Below are 7,427 nucleotides of genomic sequence, written 5' to 3'. Positions count from 1 at the left end.
TGGGCAAGAAAAGAGTGAATGGCATTTGGTTTTACTAAAGGGGCTGGAGTTACCACTAGACTTATTATTAGGAATATAATAACATAAAATCAAACAAAACAACATTACTATATTGCAAGATTTGATATATCATATTAAATATAAGTAAACTATTATTAGAAATGCATTTTTAAATGAGATGAAACACTGTTTTCTCAATTATTTATTTACCTGTTGATGAATATCACCTATTGGTAGAATCCTTCTCTTCCTAGTCTTAAGTTTTATAAGCAGTTAGTAATTTAAAAGACTTAATTTAAGAAAGTAAGTATACAAGCATACCTTGGAGATATTGTGGGTTTTGTCCCAGTATAGAACTGAAAGTCCTTCTTTTTAAAATTTCAATGTCTCTCATACTAACCTATATTCTAGATGTCACATAGTGATCAATCACAAAAATATTTATTAATGATCTCTCAGCTGATAACTAGTGTGTGCAAATATAATTGATTATATCCATCCACCTTTCTAAACTTTCCTATTATTTCTAATAGTTTATCTGTAGTTTCTTTGGGTTTTCTATGTAAAGAATTACATCATCTGCTAATTATGACAATTTTATTTTCTCCTTTTCATTCCTTAGATAGTAGCACTCTTCTCTTGCCTTTTGCATTTTGGACTCAAATACAAGGCTGAAGAGAAGTGATGATAGAAGTACCTTGTTTATCCTAATTTTAAATAAAATGCTTCTAAAATTTCCCCATTGGAAATCATATTTGCTGTAAGTTTTTCATAACTGCTTTTTATCAAGTTGAAGATGTTACCTCCTATTCCTAATTTACAAAGATTTATTTTAAAGTTTAAGCATGCTTTTACATTTTTATCAAATGTTTTTCTGTACTTATTGATATGATGTAATCTATTAACGTTAATATGAAGCTGTCTTTATGTACCTGGGACAAAGTGAATTTAGCAGGAATGTAGTTTTTACTATGCTGTAATACTGGATTTGCTAATACTTTGTTTAGGAATTTTTCATTTCTAATCATTAGGTAAATAGGTCTATAAAGCTCCTTTCTTGTATTATCATGTCCTGACTGTTTTACAAGATTATACTGGCCTCTCAGAATAAGCTGAGGGGTGTTCCTTCTTTCACTCTTTATGAAAGAGTTTACGTAAGTTTCAAAACATCAGACCACCACTCAATATCTCTAGCCAAAAAGTTTAATTTGTGCCTTATTCAATTAACAGGGAGCTACAGTGGTCAAGTATAGTCACAATGGGCAAAACAAGTGTTGATGACATGTAGTTCTTTTGGGAAGATTTGTTTGGGGTTGTGATGTATATAAAGACAAGAGCGGGTTAATGTCAATGTTATAGAAGCTTGGTTCATGATGGTAACAGGTGGGAGTGGGATAATATGAGTCTTAGAAACACAGCTTGGAGTGAGTCCATTGAAAATTGGCTGACTTTCATAATGTGAGGCTGTCACTGATTAGTTGGTTTTCAAAGGCGTGTTCACAGAAGTTGTCACTGATTAACTAAACAGGTTTAAAAACACTTCTTATACCAATTCTCTGACACCAACTGGGTGCCCTACAATTCATTTCAATTCTAACACTAACTAACCGGAGTTAGCATAGACCCCACAGCTTAAAGAGCTCAGTCCCACGAGACTGCCCCCACTTCAGACACCAGTTGAAAGTCCTGGGTTCTTAGGCTACCCGCACTCATGTCTGACTTGCTCCAAATTTGGGAGTTCCTATGCCCCGCCCCCGCCCTTCAGATCTAATAATTTTCTAGAAAAACTCACAGAACTCAGGAAAGTGCCATACTCAACATTACAATTTTATTATAAAGGGTAAAACTCAGGAATAGCCAAATGGAAGGGAGGCATAGGACAAGGTTGGATGGGGGAGGTGGGGGAAGTGCTTTCACGCTTCCTCTCTCCTGGAGTCCAGGCACACCACCCTCCCAAAACATCAATGTGTTCACCAACCTGGAAGCTCCGTGATCACCTTGTTCAAGAGTTTTTACTGAGGCCTCCTTACGTAGGTGTGACTGATTGCATTCTTGGTCACGTGGTTGAATTCAGTCTCCATTTCCCCTTCTCTGTTTCCAGAGGTTGGAAGGCGGGGCTGAAATTTCTAAGCTCTTATTATGTGTTTGGCCAGCCCCTCTGTTGAAACATTCTGTCGGGCCACCATGAGTCACCTTGATAGCATAAACTCATAGTCTAAAGGGGCTTGTCATGAGTAACAAAAGATACTTCTATCACTCAGGAAATTCCAAAGGTTTTTGAAGCTCTGTGCCAGGTACAAGGGCAAAGATCAAATATACATTTTCTAGTATACCACGCAAGCCTGTAGATCAATCAACAATTTCTTAGGAGTGTGGGAGCTTATGAAATTCTCAGCTGCCCGTTTTTGTTTTCTGTCAAGCAAAGCTGCACATGAAACCCTCAGGGACTGTCCAGATTTCCACCACTTTTGTTGATTCCCCTTTGAAAATGCAATTTTGTTTACAGAAGGCTGATTTTCCATTGAATTTCAGTCAGCATGACTTTATCCTGTTCTTGGCTTTCAGTCATTTGTTGTGCCATCTATTGGGACAAAGGTTGTGCAGATCATTCAATGCTCTGGCCAACAGTTATTAGATAACGTTAGATGACTGTGAGGAAATAGATATAATTAAAATATTATAAAAAAAAGAATTGGAAGACTGTCTGGAAGATTGCCCAGGCCTGATCAGGGAAATAAAGTCACAGATGAGGCATTAACTGGTCCTATCTTTGCTGCCCTAGAAAATATCTTCTCTTAGTGTTTGTTTATTAAGAAGGCCAGTGTGTCCAGAATATGATGGGTTGCCTCATGGAAGTTTGTCAAGTGCCGGTTTGAAACTATCTAGTGTTATCTTAATCTCCTGCATTTTACAACTTGATTTTTCCCACTGCCACTTCTCAGAATGTGGGGCCAAATCCTGAATATCTCGGCGGATTTGTTTTTCTGCTCCCTGAGGAGTCCTTGCTTAAAGACTTCAGTCAGTACAGCCTGTTAAGATAAATGATCTGCTGGCATGGTTTTTCCAGCTTCCCTATGAAACAGTCTCTTACATGTTTAACACAAGACAATCCAGGGCAAAACAAAAACACGTGAGACTAGACTTTGTGCAGACAGTCAAACAAGAGAAAAAGAAAAGAATAAGCAGATTACCTGAAAAAAAATACTTATCAAATATTGCAACAAAAAATCTAATGACTTTATACAAAAGCCTATATATAATTTTCTTTACCATGTGATGGCTCTCAAACCAAAAGACTTAATTATCCTATACCATGATTTAAGCCTAATTGCTTTATATAAAGACCTATTGGTTATATACTCTAGTGTAAAAAAAAAAAAAATGTTAGTTATGGGGCTGACCCAGTGGTGTAGGGGTTAAGTTTGTGCACTCTGCTTCGGTGGCCTGGGGTGGCAGGTTTAGATCCTGGGTGCAGACCCATACACTGCTCATCAAGCCATGCTGTGGCAGCATCCCATATGTAAAGTAGGGGAAGATTGGCATGGATGTTAGCTAAGGGCCAATCTTCCTCATCAAAAAAAAAAAAAAGTCAGTAACAACAATGCTACAAATCAAGAGAGTGCTCATTTTTGATCAGGCTTACATGGCAACAAATTTGAAGGACAAACGGAATTTGAGCACAAGGTATCTGGTTAACACGCTTATTGGGTCTGAGGGTTCCACAAAATGTTACAAAGTGAAGGGCTATGAGAATCGTGTGTGGTCTGGTTGAGAAAAGTGAACTTGCTGCTCTTATATAGGATTTTGGCAGAGTCTGTTTTATGTCATGTTGGGCATAGGGGTAGAAGTGGGCTATTGTAATTCTCAGAGCATGGTTTATATTGGTTACTGAAGCAGAAGCGGGTTGCTATCAATCTTCAAATTGTGTTTTCTATTAGTTACCTCAGTGTGTTTTTTTGGTGTTATTGTTGATCACACAGGTAGGGGTAGGTCACTGTCAGTTTTAGAAGTATGATTTGTGGTGAGGCTGTCCTTGCAGGACATTTAGTCCTGTCCCAAATGTCCAGAAGACATTTGGTCCATGCCAAAAGGTCCTTGATATTTGGTCCTGTCCAAAACCGTTTGGCATGGATCAAATATATTTTTGGACGTTTTGGACAGGACCAAAGATAACTAGATATCAGGATCTTTTGGCATGAACCAAATGTCTGATGGATGTTTTAGACAAGACCAAAGATGACCACTTATCAGGACCTTTTGGCACGGACCAAATGTCTTCTAGACGTTTTGGACAGGACCAAATATTCAGGATCTTTTGATGTGGACCAAATATCATCTGGACATTTTGGATAGACCATATGTCAGCTGATCGAGTCTGTTGCCAAATGACTAATGTTCAAAGTGTAAGGTTGTCACTTGTTGGTTGGCTTCCAGAGACAGGTTGACTGAAGTGAGTTGTCATTGATCAACTAAGAATGGTTAAACCATTTCTGATGTCTACTTGTTATCATGGCTATAGCCCAGTCACTTTTATCCTAGGAGTGTGGACTTCCAATTTTCGTAAGTTTGGGATTATCCATCCTTTGAAAGATTATTAAAATAGCCAATGAGGCTGTCTGTGCCTGAAGTTTATTTTGGGGATATTTTAAACCACTACTTTAATTATTTAGTAGTTTCAGGACCATTCAGGCTTTTAATTTCTTCTTGATTTGGATTTGGTAAATTACAGCTCTCAAAATATTTGTCCATTTTAAACAAATTTTCAAAATTGATAGCCTATATTTGTTGAGGAACTGGTCCATGTATTGTTGTTGAATTGGTTGTTCTGCGGGAGGAAGGAGGATCTAGGGCTTCATATTCTGCCATATTGCTCACATCATCCCTATTCTAGCCTATCTTTGCTTTCTATTTTATAATTTATGCCGTTATTTTTATTTTCATTTTCTTTATACTATATTTAAGCATATTTTGTTCCTCATTTTCTAAATTCATAAGTTGGACACTTGGCTCATTAATTTACAGCCTATTTTACTTTCTAACTCATGAATTGAAAATAATAATGTTCCCTTAAAGCATGGCTTACGCAGCCCTGTACATTTTGATATGTAGTGTTTTATTATCATGTACTTCTAGCTCTTTTAAATTTTCCATTTTGATTTCTTTTTAACTTGTGAGTTATTTGGCAATTTTTAAAAATTTCCAAGTACAAGTTAATTTTATTTATATTTTTTGTTATTAACTTCTAAATTTATTGCTTTGTGGTCAGAACATATGTTCTCTATCATATCTGGAAAATAGAATAGAAAGAGTAGAAGAGAGATTTCGGTTCCAATTTCTACCAAAATGCTGAACCAGCAGGGACCACAAGCTCCACCTCCTTTCTCCCTCATGCTTTTCCAGATAGATTATCCAACAATCCTAGGGGAATGTGATCTCACAGGCATGCAGAGACAGACTTAAAGAGCACAACTATAAATAAATTGGAATTCATATTCCAGTGGAAGCACAGAAAGTAGAATAGGTGACCAGATAGTATAATAACTATAAGAAATAAGAGAAATTATTTAAAACACGCAGCAAATATAAGTAACCATAAGAAGAATCATGCAGAAACATTATGTGTGAAAGGTGTAAGAGATTAAAGAATCTAATAAGTGGTGTAAATAAATAATCCATGAAGCACAGAATTGGAAGTTTCAGGAAACTTCCAGAAGGAATCAGAAGAAAAGAATAAATAAATAGAAAATTATAGAAGTGTGAAGTGATAAGTGAGAGAGAAACATAAATGAAACATCCTAAATAACACCCTTGGAAAGAAAGACAATTAAAAATGGATAGGAGGAAATACTTGAAGAAGCAATAAAGAAACACTTCTCAGACTTAATGAAAGAACGGAAATCTCAGATTGAAAGGGTCCATAGCATGCCAACGAGGGAAGATAAAGAAGAAAAACCTACGTCTGGGCACATTATAGTGAAATTTAAGAATATCAAAGAAACAAGAAAATTCCAAAAACTTAAAAGAGAGAACATAGCACATACAAAGGAGCTAGAATACAGTCCAGACTAAACTTGGGAACTTCAGAGTTTGCGGAAACTTTACGTCTGATTCTGCAAAGGAGTTTAGACTTTGTTAATTGTAGAAGTAAAACAAGGAACTGGACTTTTTAGGGAACTTGGAAAAGAGAGGTTTGTATCGCTGTCTGTGACTAAGCAACTTGGATCAAGTGTAAACCCTCCAGATTGTTTTCACTTTAATAAATATGTTCCAGCTACTAATATGATTTGTTGGTGAGTTGGCCACACCCTTTCCAATTTGCTGGAGATTTCTACAACTCCTTACTTTAGACTTTAGACTTAACTAGTCCAATTCACACGCCTATATTGCCTGCCTGGGCCTGTAGGCATTTACATGTAAATCTCTGTCATGATGAAGATCTCAGATTCTAAAGTCAGCTGCCTGGGTTCTAATCCAAACTCTGTCACTCACTGATTGCATAATTTTGGGCAAATCACTTAACTCCCCCATGCTTCAGTTTCTCTATCTATCAAATGAGACAATATGGAACCTACTTTCTAGAGTAGCAGGGAGAAGGGGATGTTCAATGCGTGTGAAACACATTAAACAGTGCCTGCTAGAGACATTGCTATACATATAGGTAAGCAATAGATATTGGCTACTGGTACTATTATTATTGATATTAAACCATTCGATGAAGGCTAAATTGCTGTAAGTTACTATTCAAATGAGACAAACCAAAGGGTCAAAGAATTTTATCCTGAGGCCAAACAGTGACGTCAGATCTTTTGTGGCAGTCAAAATCAGCAGCAGTGACATCCTGATGTCTGTGCTCTGTCATAGCGTCAGAAGTGGTGCCACACGCCTTCCCGGGGAGGTGCGCCCACCGCATAGGCCATCTTTCTGGGCTTCCATCAGAGAGTGATGTGTGATTTTCGTTCTGCTTGGCACCCTCTCGTCTCATCTTGTCCCACAGAAAAGAGCTTCTGCCGACTTCCTACTTCGAGTTGTTTCTCTGATGTGCTTTCCCTGACTTTTATTCATCTCAGCCTCTCTGTACTGCTGAAACCAAGCAGAGCAGACATCTGAGCAACCTCGTTGAACATCATAAATTCACTTCCAGGTGAGGGGTAAAAGATTTAGCATAGTAAAAACAATATGGCACAAACTGAACTTTGAAATGTCTGTTTGAAATGTTTGAAATTTTGGCTTCTGGCCCTCCTCTCTTGTTTTTCATTACAGGACTATCGAGAGAGTCCTGGAGGGAAAAACAAATTCTGCTGAATCCTGAAGTCTGGGTTGTTACTTAAAAAAATTTCCTATTGGGGGCCAGCCCTGTGGCCAAGCAGTTAAGTCTGTGGGCTCTGTGTTGGCGGCCCAGAGTTTCACCGGTTTGGATCCTGGGCTCG

The sequence above is a fragment of the Equus caballus genome, chromosome 2 (genome assembly GCF_041296265.1).
Source record: "Equus caballus isolate H_3958 breed thoroughbred chromosome 2, TB-T2T, whole genome shotgun sequence".
NCBI lineage: Eukaryota > Metazoa > Chordata > Mammalia > Perissodactyla > Equidae > Equus > Equus caballus.
This window is presented reverse-complemented; position numbering follows the sequence as displayed.